Source organism: Hyperolius riggenbachi, chromosome 2 (assembly GCF_040937935.1).
Source record: "Hyperolius riggenbachi isolate aHypRig1 chromosome 2, aHypRig1.pri, whole genome shotgun sequence".
In the NCBI taxonomy this organism is placed as follows: Eukaryota; Metazoa; Chordata; class Amphibia; order Anura; family Hyperoliidae; genus Hyperolius; species Hyperolius riggenbachi.
Genome location: NC_090647.1, coordinates 367,547,780 through 367,562,023, shown reverse-complemented (window position 1 = coordinate 367,562,023; position 14,244 = coordinate 367,547,780).

The following is a 14,244-nucleotide window of genomic DNA, read 5'->3' as shown; positions in this document are numbered from 1 at the left end:
ACTGCCCTTGGGAGGTGATCTGACGTCGGATCTGCGGGCGAACTATTGGTGTGGGTGGGTGATCAGATTGCCCGCAAGGAGCAGGTTAGGGGCTGATTGATGAGTGGCAGTGACAGGGGGTGATTGATGGGTGGCAGTGCCAGGGGGTGATTGATGGGTGGCAGTGACAGGGGGTGATTGATGGGTGATTGACAGGTGATTGACAGGTGATCAGTGGGTTATTACAGGGAAGAACAGATGTAACTAATGCACTGGCGAATGAATTGATAAGGGGGGGTCTGAGGGCAATCTGAGCGTGTAGGCGGGTGATTGGGTGCCCACAAGGGGCAGATTAGGGTCTGCTCTGATGGGTAACAGTGACAGGTGGTGATAGGGGGTGATTGATGGGTAATTAGTGGGTGTTTAGAGGAGACAATAGATGTAAACACTGTGCTTGGGTGGTGATCTGATGTCGGATCTGCGGGCGATCTATTGGTGTGGGTGGGTGATCAGATTGCCCGCAAGGAGCAGGTTAGGGGCTGATTGATGAGTGGCAGTGACAGGGGGTGATTGATGGGTGGCAGTGCCAGGGGGTGATTGATGGGTGGCAGTGACAGGGGGTAATTGATGGGTGATTGACAGGTGATTGACAGGTGATCAGTGGGTTATTACAGGGAAGAACAGATGTAAATATTGCACGGGCGAATTGATAAGGGGGGGTCTGAGGGCAATCTGAGCGTGTAGGCGGGTGATTGGGTGCCCGCAAGGGGCAGATTAGGGTCTGATCTGATGAGTAACAGTGACAGGTGGTGATAGGGGGTGATTGATGGGTGATTGATGGGTAATTAGTGGATGTTTAGTGGGTGTTTAGAGGAGAGAATAGATGTAAACACTGCGTTTGGGTGGTGATCTGATGTCGGATCTGCGGGCGATCTATTGGTGTGGGTGGGTCATCAGATTGCCCACAAGGGGCAGGTTAGGGGCTGATTGATGGGTGGCAGTGACAGGGGGTGATTGACGGGTGATTGACAGGTGATTGACAGGTGATTGACAGGTGATTGACAGGTGATCAGGGGGGATAGATGCATACAGTACACAGGGGGAGGGGGTCGGGGGGGGGGGTCTGGGGAGAATCTGAGGGGTGGGGGGTGATCAGGAGGGGGCAGTGGGCAGGGGGGGAGATAAAAAAAAAATAGCGTTGACACATAGTGACAGGGAGTGATTGATGGGTGATTAGCTGGGTGATTGGGTGCAAACAGGGGTCTGGGGGGTGGGCAGGGGGGGTCTGAGGGGTGCTGTGGGCGATCTGGGGAAGGGGGGGGTTGAAATCAGTGTGCTTGGTGCAGACTAGGGTGGCTGCAGCCTGCCCTGGTGGTCCCTCGGACATTGGGACCACCAGGGCAGGAGGCAGCCTGTATAATACACTTTGTAAACATTACAAAGTGTATTATACACTTTGTATGTGGCGATCGCGGGGTTAGCATCCCGCCGGCGCTTCCGTATAGCCGGCGGGATGTTGCGGCGGGCGAGCGGTGACAGGCGCCGGCGGAGGATCGCGTCACGGATGACGCGATCGCTCCGCCCATGCCCTTAAATGGACCGCCGCCTCTGTGGGTGAGCCGGTCCTTAAGGGCTCCACTTCCCGGCCGCCTCTGTGCGTTAGGCGGTCGGGAAGTGGTTAACCACTTAGCAACTTCTGCCACGCTTTTCTACGTCCTTATTTACAAACACCTATAAACACATAAATATTTGGTTCTGTTTTCTATTTTTAGAAAACTGAGTACGTATAGCACCATCTTGTGGCCAAAAAGTAAAACTACTTCCAAATACACCATTATTCACTTACCATAGGAACATTAAGCACATTTTCATTATTTTTGAAACTCCTTCACCCCTAACCCAAAATAAAATATTATTGCCATACTTTGTACTAGGGACACAATTTAAACATTGTAAAAACCGGGACAAATTGGCAAATAAAATGTGTCTGTTTTATCTACAATAGCACAATTTATTTTTTAACTACAATGGCTGAAAGCTGAGAAATTGTGATTTTTTTCATTTTTTTCTTCTTCTTCCCTGTCAAATCAGTATAAAATAATATAATTCTTAGCATAAAGTACTGCCCAAAAAAAGCCTAGTTTTTCCCGTAAAAAATAATGTATAGATCATTTCAGTGTTATAATTAGTGATAAAGTTATTACCGAATGAATGGAAAGAGCTTTTGAAGTTAACTCAAGTGATTGTTTATATTTTCAAGCATCACACATGAGTTAACTAGTTATTGGCCATTTGGCAAACTCAGGTTGAAATTATATTTTCTTACTGCAGAATGCAGACAATAGTACCTCTGCACTTTGTTTTACTTGCCATATTGATGGAAAGGAGAAGGAAAAAGTCAAGAATCCATCACTGATCACACAAAAGCAGCATTATATTGCACTACAGCTGTGAAGTTTACACTCAATGTGACTTTGGCTGGCTTTAGACCTAAGACACTGACCCTCACTGTGTCTTCTTGAATTTGTCACAGCACTACACCATGGTCTGCATTCCTGTAGAAAAGGCAGCTTGAATTCCATATTATTATTAATCTTATTATTTTATAAAGTGCCAACATATTCTGTGCTGCAATACAAAGTAATCTATAAAGGACAAGGGGTAGGGGAAAAAACACAAAACGAGCACACTCAGAAGACTGATGATAAAAGGGAGACCAGCCAGTCGTAGACAGATCTCACCTGATGTGGTGGCTGATATGCCATTATGGATATCAGCTTGCAGGCTTTTGTCCCTCTCAGACCAGGGACCAGGTCAGAAGCAGGCTCTTTGTCCAAAGGGATCCTGTGTCTGGAAGCAGGATATCAGGAGCAGCTATCTGGTTTGTAGCCGTTGGTGTCCCAGCCCTGGCTGTAACACCAGAGCTACAGGCACCTATGGGCTGTATGAGACTCAATCCCTGAGCAGGGTGAGTCTCTATCCTAAAAAGGTGGCAATCCACACACTGCTCTGTTCAGATACACCACAGCGGTGGCTGGGTGGTGAGCAGTAGCACTGAAGTGGCTGAAAGAAAGAACAGGAGACCGGTGCTGGAAGTAGCTGATTCTTTAATTAATGTAACAAATACTACTAGTTTCAGGAGGCCATTCCTGCTTTCCTCAGGCAAACAGTTGCTACACTGTAACAATTCAATCTAATTGAAATTCACAAATCAATTAGTTAAAGGCGACCCAATCAGTGCATGTTTGTAAATGTAATCAGAGAGCATGAGCCTCTGCTGTATTTTAGGGTTTTCTCTCCCTAAGTGGGTTTAGAAAGTTAGTGTTGGGCTATAGAAGGATTGAAAAACAAACATATAATAATATAATAAGACTGCCACTAGAGGAAAGCCTCTGCGCTGATAGTCAGACCAGGAGGCTGCAGCACCACCCCAAACCGACAGGTGGCACTGCACTATTTTCTATCTTTCATTGTAATATTATTTCAGTGCAACAGGTTATTTTACAACTAGGTGACCTAAGCTCCTTTAAAAACGGGCTCTAGGTTGTTGTCGAATCCCCATCCCCTCTTCGCCACTCCCTTCCAACCTCCCCTCTCCTCCCCTCCCCTCCCACCTCCCCTCTCCTCTCCTCCCACTCTCCGCCACAGTGTCATCGCGCATGCACGCACCCGCCGCGCGCACGCATGCCGCCCGCTGACCCACCGCAGACCCGGCTGCCCGCTGACCCGACACAAACCCAGATGCCCGCTGACCCGCTGCACGCCCGACCGCCCGCTGACACGCCTCCCGTTCGGCTCCCTGGTCCCACGCTATCCCTGTGTAACGTTATCCGTGCTGCGCAGTGCGCACATGCGCACAACGGTTCAGCATGGACAACGCTATACAGGGACAGTGCACGGACACAGGGGTTTTATTATAGAGGATCTAAAGTAATTTCAGATCCATAGGGAGTGCTATGGCACACTCCTCTATTGGGAGAGTGATTATTGCATGATTAATAGTTTCCATAATGATATGCAAATTTGATACAAATATGTTCATGAAGGATTTTTTGTGACTTTTTTTATATACAAAGTATAGGAAAACAACAAGGGGTACATAATGATACAGACAATGATAAACATCAAATATGGACACTGGTACAAAATACAGAACTGGTGATTACAATGACAGATGACGAATACAATGTATAACGGAGTTCAAGCTATGAAATCAATAACATATTCCGATACACAAAAGGGTGAGAGAGTCCTGCCCTTGTGAGCTTACAATCTAAAGGAATAGAGGAAACAAGGTGGAGGGGAAGAATGCAGTATACATACAGGCAGTGCATGTTTAGGTTACCTAGTAAGGAGTGAAACTTGACGAGAGGTTGAAGGGGGAATGTCCTATGTTAGAGGCATATGTTTGTTGGGAAAAGTGAGTTTTGAGGGAGCATTTAAAAATTGCAAAGGTTGGAGAGGGATGGATGTGCTGTGGAAGGGCATTGCAGAGGAGGGGTGAGGCACGTGAGAAATCCTGTTTACATGAATGCAAGAAGGTAATTCTAGAGGAGGATGCAGATCTGAGATTGCATTGCGTTTGGGTTCGTATCTGGAAACTAGTGACTAGATGTACAGGAGAGAGAGATTGTGGAGAGCTTTGTAGGTTAGAATTAAGAGTTTGAACTGGATCCTCTGGTTAATTGGTAGCCAATGAAGAGCTTGACAGAGAGGAGCAGCAGAGGGAGACTGAGAAGAGAGATAAATGAGACATGCAGCAAAGTTCAGTACAGATTGGAGCAGTGCTAGTTGGTTAGTTGGTAGTTCACCAAGCAATAATTACAATAGTCTAAGCGAGATATAATAAGAGCAAGTACTAACATTTTAGTTGTGTCATGAGTGAGAAAAGGTCAGATGGGGGATATATTTTTGAGTTGGAGATAACAGGAGCTGTTTAGGTAGTAAATGTGAGGAATAAATGAGAGAGAAGAATCAAATATTACCCCTAAGCACCGTGCTTTGGGCACTGAAGTAATAGGGGTGTTATTAACATTTATTGTTATATTAGGCAGAGAGGTTGGCATTAGATGGTGGTGTGATACGATGACGGCTGTCCCCCTGGGAGGCAGGAGAGCGATCGGCTCTCATAGGCTGATGTCTATGAGAGTCGATCGCGTTGATTGGCTGGCGAGGGGAGGGAGGGAGGATAAATAGAAAAAAAATATTTATTAAAAAATAAAACTCATAAAAATTTGTAAACAAAAAAACAAAACTCCAGGAGTGATCAGAGCCCACCAACAGAGATCTGTTGGCGGGCAGAAAAAGGGAAAGAGGGGAGGGGTCACTTGTGTGCTGAGTTGTGTCTCTTTAAACAAGGTCACAGGGCACGGAGCAGTTAATTGAAGCGCAAGTTGAAATGGGCGCCGCTATTCCGCCAATGTATTTATCGGCTACATCTCTCTCTCATGGCGCAGACTGCATGATATGGGCGCAGTAAACGGCTATGCTGTGCGTATGCCGCTCAAACTCAAAGGAACTTCTCTCCTGCAGCAGGGCATTTAGCGGCTATATTCTCCGCTGTCATCAGACTAAAAAAAACAGCTATATAAAGAAAGCGGCTATAAGTAGTGACTATTATGCGGCTGATGCTATTCTCCACTATCATAAGGATGTATAGCTATTATGCAAGCGGCTATATAATAATCGTAAAATAACAATGCTATGCACCAGCCCACTCCAATTAGCTGCCTGGGGAACACAAAAGCTCAGCCCTGCACTTCAGGTTAAACAACAGTTCAAAGGCTGGCTGGTTCAAGCTGAGCCTCGGAGGGCTGCTGATAGCGGAGCCGTAGTGTCCGCTATCACTCCTGCTTGCAGCTCGTTAAGCACATTATGTAGTGTGTATATCACTTATGTGTTTACTATTAGCTACAACTTCAAGCAGGAGTGATAGCTAGACCCTGACGGGCTCGGCTATCAGCAGCCCACCGAACTCACTCCGCTTGAACCAGCCAGCCTTTTGGTGCCTGCTGTAACCGCTATTATTCTCCTCTAATTTTAAAAGCACACTAAATTGACTGTCTGGCTAACTTTTCCCTTACAACATTGTGATAACCATTATTAATCTTCTCTATTACCAAAAGCACAGTAATAACAGATATTATTGTCCTAACCGCTAGTATCCACCTCTATTTCTAATGCCCACTGTTGCAACACACAAGTATATATCACTTACTATTCCTGCCATTCCTATAATACTATTCCTGCCATTATTATAATACTATTCCAGTCATTCGTATAACCGCTATTAATTATTGGAAATATTGGAAATAATTTCTGAACAATATACACTGCGCACTATTTATAGTTACTGCTTTAAGCATATACGGCATACCCATATTTCACATTTCACAATCCTTAATTAGTGCCAAGAATAGTCACTGAACACACAGCACAAGTATTTCATTAGCGACTAGAACCCTGAAATCCTTAATTACCGGCAATTGTTACTGATCATCATCCACATTACAAGATCCTTAAATAGCCATAAATTCCCACTATTGCGGCAAATATATGGGATGGAACTACAGCATCCTATTTATTGTGCATACATTATGCATACCATACTGCTGCTTGCTCATAAGTTACACTGTTACACTGCTTTGGACAAAGTATGCCAAGTGACACCTGCAGCAAACATATTACATTTAATTACAGGTGATTGTACACAACTGGTAACATTGTAAAAATATAGCACACTGTTTATGGTGGCCACTTATTGCTTCCCCATGTGGTACACTACAAAATCCTTAGTGGCAAATCCTTAATTATTAACTTTAATTCTAAATCATTAATTACCGGCAATTATAAAGCACACTATATACAGTATATAATTAATGTACAGGACACTATTCAACGTTCTTCCTCCAGCACTATCCACATTCCTTTTTGCAGTATTCTGCCTTTCCTCTGCCGCTATATAATCCCGACTCTGTAGGTAGACGCCCTGATTATCCCCTGGCTGGAAAACACACACAGTGTACAGAGGGGTGAGAGCAGAGTACCCTCACCTTATTGCAGCATGTCACTTTTACATCACAAGATAAAAGCTGTCTTCAGGATCATCACAAAGCTTTATGCAAACAAGCCTTAACGGGCTATTTGTTTTTGTTTTTTTAATGTAAACTACCATAAGATAACCAGCATATACAACTACAAAGCAACTGTGTGGCTTTTGAAAACAGGTTTGTATTGAAATCAACATAAAATGTAGCGAGTTAATGTGCTCACGGAAGCTCTCAGCAGCTAAGCTCAGCTCTCAGCTCTCCACAAGGCCAGGCAAACCCCTGCACTTTATATGGTGGGATTCATGGAGTGGAAGATTGTTATGTAGAGGGGGCCTGTGACAGAATTTACAACCCCTATTAGAGGCCTGTTAATTAGTTAGCCTGTAAAGACTAAAGGGGGGGGGGGGGGGGTAAATAAATAAACATCAGTGTATACAATTGCATTTTATGGCTGAGAATCCGAGTTTAATAACATGCAGTAGTTCTTAGAATGAATGTCTGATACCGTCCAATAGTCAGACACCAGTGGAATACAGCAACATACAGGATCCAGAACTTATATAGGGGTTTGTAAAAGTGTGATCTTTTAATCATCTCTGATCTTCCTGCATGATTCACATTGATATATATTTACATTTAACCCTACACGAATATCCCGTGTATAATTATGTTCTCATCACTCAGATATACAACGTGAACACAGACCTGTATACATTACTTTTCCATATAATATATACAGATCTACTGTATATGCAGGCTTGTAGACACTGCTGTCCTGTACATTATCATCAAAGCCTGCGGGACAGATGTAGGGATTGTCTCCTGATATTGCCCGTTTCCTCAGCAGAGTCGGCATGTGAGGTATATAGATAGGTAGGTGCACCATCGTAATAGAGGGGGAGGGGCCGCAAGGAGGGCAGCCGACCTCTCCCTTCCTATATTGCGGCTATATGTGTATATTTAGCGTCGGAAACATTAATAGGTTATCTCGCTGTAATGGAGGGGGTGAGCCACAGAGAGGGCAGCCCGATCTCTCCCTCCCCTTCTCTCCCCGCGCCGCCCTCCCTGCTCCGTTCTAGGACTCCCAGTAATGCGCACCGACATAGGGAAGCGAAGTAAATACCTACCTCACCTCCAATTGCCGCTCACTCGCCGCCGGTCTGCTCCTCTCTGCATAGCCGCTGTACACAGCAGCGGCTATGCAGAGAGGAGCAGACCGGCGGCGAGTGAGCGGCAATTGGAGGTGAGGTAGGTATTTACTTCGCTTCCCTATGTCGGTGCGCATTACTGGGAGTCCTAGAACGGAGCAGGGAGGGCGGCGCGGGGAGAGAAGGGGAGGGAGAGATCGGGCTGCCCTCTCTGTGGCTCACCCCCTCCATTACAGCGAGATAACCTATTAATGTTTCCGACGCTAAATATACACATATAGCCGCAATATAGGAAGGGAGAGGTCGGCTGCCCTCCCTGCGGCTGCTGCTCAGGCTCCTTTCTCCATTACAGCACATAACCGATACATATAGCGGCTATAGCCGCTACATAACAAGCACGATAATCGCGCCCAATTCAACAAGCGGCTAATTCAAATGTACGCCACAGGGCATCAGAAATGATCTTGAATAGTCCAAAAATATAATGAAATAGTCAAGTGATAAAAGGTACTTAGTATATAGCATACAGTGGTAAGGAATAGAGATAACCGTAATGGTGCATTTTGCAAGTTTGTGTAATAGCAAAATCGTTTACAATAAATTACATGAAATTGCAAGTAAACACAATATAACACTCAAAATAACAAGCTAACACAAAATTACACTACAACATTATGAATTATGCCAAATGAATTATGAGTTTGCAGAAAATTATGAATTATGATTTCACATCGTAATTATTACAGTGCAAAACTATGCATATGTAAAATTTTGACTAATCACTAGTAAGGAATTGGTTTAGCCATAGTACAGGTAAATATTTCTGATAAACACAAGATGCCCACATACTGCCCAAGTAACTTGTTCTCTTCTCTGACAACAGTAACTTGTGAAATATGTGTTTAATTTCTGGAAGCATCAGAGTTTCTTCACTAAAGTGGAAGAATATAAGAGATCCAGAAAACCTGGGTATATATTTTTTTTTTTAAAGTTTGTTAGTAATCCGAAAAAGTTTTTTAGCCATAATGTATGTCAAATCAGAATATAATGGGGTTGCTGTACAATTAGAATTTATGTTATTACAGTTGCATGAGGCATTCATAGCAAGAACTTGTCTTCAAGGCACTTACTAGAGGTTCTCATTGTGTGTGTGAGCAAGTGAATGCAATCACACAACCAGTAATTTCCAGGCTACGGTTGCATACTTTTGCCATCGAGTTTAAATAACAAATTCTTTGTTTTCTGGATCACGTATGTTCTCCATTGTTCTGCACCTTAGTAAATCCTTCTCATTGTTAAAGTAATTCTCCTAATGGTTTATTCAGTTGCATGTGATCTGATGTTAGTTAGTCATGGAGAGAATCTAAATGAAAACAGAAATTGTTTAGGTAATACCTTTAATGACTAACTGTACAAAACACAATAATTTGTACTTATTTGGGGCATCCTCCAGCCCCCTGTAGTCTGTGGGCTCCATCTGTGTCCATTCAGTACATTTCTCCTCTGTCCATCTTTGTAGGGTCCATGACTGAACCTGGCCGTGCACCTCCTTGGTGTTTTGCATCTGCACCTTAACCAACCGTGCAGATACAGAATGCTCCTGACCATTACAATGCGACCAAGGAGGTGTGTGGCCAGAACCATGCATGTACAGTGGTCCCTGACTAAAATGGGCGACAGTAAAAGAATGGAGCAGCCCAGGAGACCACAGACTACAGGGGGCTGGAGGAAGCCCCAGGTAAGTCTAAAACCTTGTGTTTCTTTATTCTCAGATTTCCTTTCTTCTTCAAGCATGATACAGAACTTTATCAGAACTGTACAAAGGTAATATAACATACAGAGATGATATTATTCAGCAAGCTGACACCCCATATTTTAGTCACACAGTCTTACCTCTTTTGAAATGTAAAAGGCTGCAACAGTGCTATTGAACCCTGAGAGCATTTGACAATAAAGCTGAACACAAACAAATTAGATATCAGCCAGAGAGCATCAACAGGTAATAAAAGATTGGATAATGTGAGGAAGTCAGCCAGCAAGTATCCCAGTCTGACAGGACACAGTTATTAAATAAACAACGTACAAAATGGTGTGTGTTTCTATTGACTATGTGAAACAGTTAGAGTAAACAATATCAATGAATGAATGTGTTGGTAAGCCAGGAGACAGCAAGATATTAGGATGTGTAAAACTTTGAATGTTTATGTCAGGCGTATGTTTCTAGGGCTCATAATTTTTCATAAATTCAGGTTTGATATTCAATCTCTCCCCCAAAACTTCTAAATAACTTCATTGTATACAAATGTCTTTGTTTTTTGACCTGACAGTAATCCTTAAGTTTCCCATATGCTGTAGGTAGGTTTTTAAAGTGTTGTCCTATGGAGGTTTCTGGCATCTCTGTCTTAATTTTCCACTGTATAGTGGTGCTTAATGAGTCTTTTCCATAGTGTCTGCTTTGTTTCCCCAATATACAAAACCTTATTATTATTATTTGATGATGCACATGTGTATACACACAGGATGAGGTAGGCTTCAGGTCTGGTAATGGCAAGATACCGTATGCATGCATACAACGAGACAGCAGGCTTTGCACCTCTTTTTCCCTCAGGGAAATATGTCATCTTTGTCTGGTGGGAGCAGGGTGCTCCTGACAATGTGCCCTGCTCCCACCAGATGAAAATGGCACATTGCCCTGTGGGACAAAGATGTGCAAAGCTTGCAAATTAATCTTCTACAGTTAGCCATTAAAGGTATTAACTAAACAACTTGGGTTGTTATGTCTGCCAATAGTTTATGTAATTGTAATATGGTCACTGTAAATCACAGTGAATTCATCCCCAAACACAGCAAACAGAGCAGACAAAAATACCTTATTAACTAATAGCAGTAAAAATCAGGACTAAGAAAAGCAGGAATCCAAAACCTATAATCAGGATACACATAAAGATTTGCAGGCAACTGCACTAGCTTTAAAAACCAAGGCAATGTGAAGTACTGGCAATGAGTTAAACAGTGTGGAGGCCTTTAACTTGTTAACGACCACATCACGCCGATGGGCGTGAACACGGCGGCAGCCCCAGGACCGCCTAATGCCAATTGGCGCCAAGTCTTGGGACGAGGTTATACAGGAGATTGTGCACCCACGCTCCACTCTATCATTAGTCTCCCAGTGGCGATCGCCGCTAGGAGACTGTTAGACTGCGAAACCACCATATATTTACTTTGTACAGCGCTGCGATCTACGGCAGTGCTGTACTGGGGACAGCCATGTGACACGGAGATGGCTGTCCCACTGGGAGGCAGGAGAGCGTTTGGCTCTCATAGGCTAATGTCTATGAGAGACGATTGTGTTGATTGGCTGGCAAGGGAAAGGAGGGTTACAAATAGAAAAAAAAATAGTAATATTTATTAAAAAAAATAAAACACATACAAATTTGTAAAAAACAAACAAACACTCCAGGAGCGATCAGAGCCAACCAACAGAGAGATCTGTTGGTGGACAGAAAAAGGGGGGGGGTTAGGGGGGGGTACCTCACTAAAGGACCTAAAGAAAGAAGTGCACAGACTAGAAAGGAAGTGGCGAAAATCTCAGAATTCAAAAGATAAACACACCCTTGTCTCTCAACTGGAAAGGTACCAAAATGCGATCACCAAGAAAAAATCCTCCTACCTATCACAGGAGATCGCAAAGGCCGCCAACAGGCCAGCCCAACTATTTCGCACAGTTGATAGACTATGTAACCCATCCTGTCTAAAACCTACTATAACTCCCTCAAAGGAGCTATGCGAGAAATTTGCTTGCTACTTTGCTGACAAAGTATCCTCTATTCGGTCTCTCATTCAGTCCACAGCACCTAAGACTTATTCAACTCATGGAAATAGTTGCAAAAACAACCTAACACCCTGGACTGACTTCAAAAGTATTAATGAGGAAGAGATCTCAGACATCCTCCGCCGCCTCCGCCAGACAACCTGCAACCTGGACCAACTAAACATATGCTGAAATGTCCTGACCTGCTTGGACCAGCATTTCACAAAATAGTAAATTGCTCTCTGCAAGCAGGGAGGTTTCCTACCTCTCTAAAAGAAGGAATCATCAAGCCCCTTCTTAAAAAACCTTCCATGGATCCAGATGCCATGAGCAGCTACAGACCTGTCTCCAACCTCCCCTTCTTAGGGAAAGTTATTGAAAAGGCTGTCTATCTGCAACTTGAAACCAGGCTGTCAGTAAACAACATCCTGGACCCTCTACAATCTGGCTTTAAGAAACACCACAGCTGTGAAACAGCCCTCATCCAAGTCTGCAACGACCTGCTCATGGCAAGGGACAGAGGGGAATGCTCCATCCTAATCCTGTTGGATCTCTCAGCGGCTTTTGATACCTGTCCTTCAAAACTGGTGGAACAGACCCTACCCCAAAAATAAACCCTTGCTTAGCTGAGCTACAGGCATGGATGAATGATAACTGGTTGAAACTGAATGCTGACAAAACTGAGGTCCTGTTTGTCCAAAGCCAGCACTCGCCATCAAAACAGCTCTATCCTAAAGCAACACCAATCAGGATTGGGAATTCAGACATAAACAGCTCCAACCTTGTGCGCAGCCTTGGCGTACTAATCGATGGGGAATTGAGTTTCAGAAACCAAATTTCATCTGTAGTTAAATCTTCCTACTTTCATCTGAAGAACATTGCAAAGATTAAACATCTGATTCCCCCAGAGGATCTTCCAGCCCTAGTCCACGCCTTGATCACATCACGGCTGGACTACTGCAATGCCCTTTATGCTGGCCTCCCCAAAAAGGACCTGCGTTGCCTGCAATTAGTGCAGAATGCTGCTGCCAGATTGCTAACAAACCAGCCTCGCCACTGTCACATTACACCGATCCTTCGCTCACTGCACTGGCTACCAGTGGAATGGAGAATACTCTTCAAGATTGGACTGCTGACATTCAAATCCCTGCACAATCTGGGCCCTGGATACATAAAGGACCCGCTGAAGCTGCACCACACCTCTCACAACCTCAGATCAGCAAGTTTTATAAACTTGGTCACTCCCAGAGTGCACCTCAAAAAAGCTGAAGATAGAGCCTTCTGTCATGCTGCCCCTACTTTTTGGAACTCCCCACCACACCCAGTAAAGACAGCACCATCCCTGGAGCTATTCAAATCCAGACTGAAAAGCCACCTGTTTAGCCTAGCATTTCTAGACTTATAAAATTCTTCCTCTGTACCACGATGGTCGAAGCCATGCTTATGCGCTTTGAGTCCCATGGGAGAAAATCGCTTTACAAATGTTATTTGTTGTTGTTGTTGTTGTTGTTGTGTGCTGAGTTGTACGGCCCTGCAGTGAGCCCTTAAAGCTGTAGTGGTCTGAATTGCAAAAAATATCCTGGTCACTAGGGGGGTGTAAGCCTTTGGTCCTGAAGTGGTTAACATTTATCCTACCGACTGGGCTATCGTTACATAAACAATGTTACAGACTACCCAGCAAACTCATGGTGAACCAGAACTCATTGGAGTGTGTAAGGAGCTACAAAGGACCAAAAAGCCCTCCTGCTAAAATGTTAAGCAAAACAAAAGTTTTTACAATTAACAAGCTGACACATCATTGCATTCCAGCGGGTTCTGTAGGTTTTACTAGCTTATAGGGACAACAAGGGATAATTTGCATATTCAGCAGTGATGCATTGTGGTAGACATCATATGCTCACTCCAACCTGAATTATCGCAAAATCCTTACATAACCAAAGAAAATTTATCAGCAGCCACCATTTTGTTAATCTGATACTTTAACAAGGGTAAGCCCAAATCAAATGTTCATCTTTTATGTTAAACATTATTGTGCCTGCCGCACCTATTTAGTATTTGGGGTCCTAAAAGACCCCAAAATTTTGGGGTGATTTTTTTTCTTATTGTAACATCTACCCATGGAAGATGCACTAAATATTATGCTCAGCCTGTGGTTTCAAGCTTCTGACCTTGCTGCCCTATATAACTAAGCAACAATGCTGTTTTTTGTGTTGTTTTGCATCACAATTCCATTGTAGAGGTTGACAAGAATAAGCCA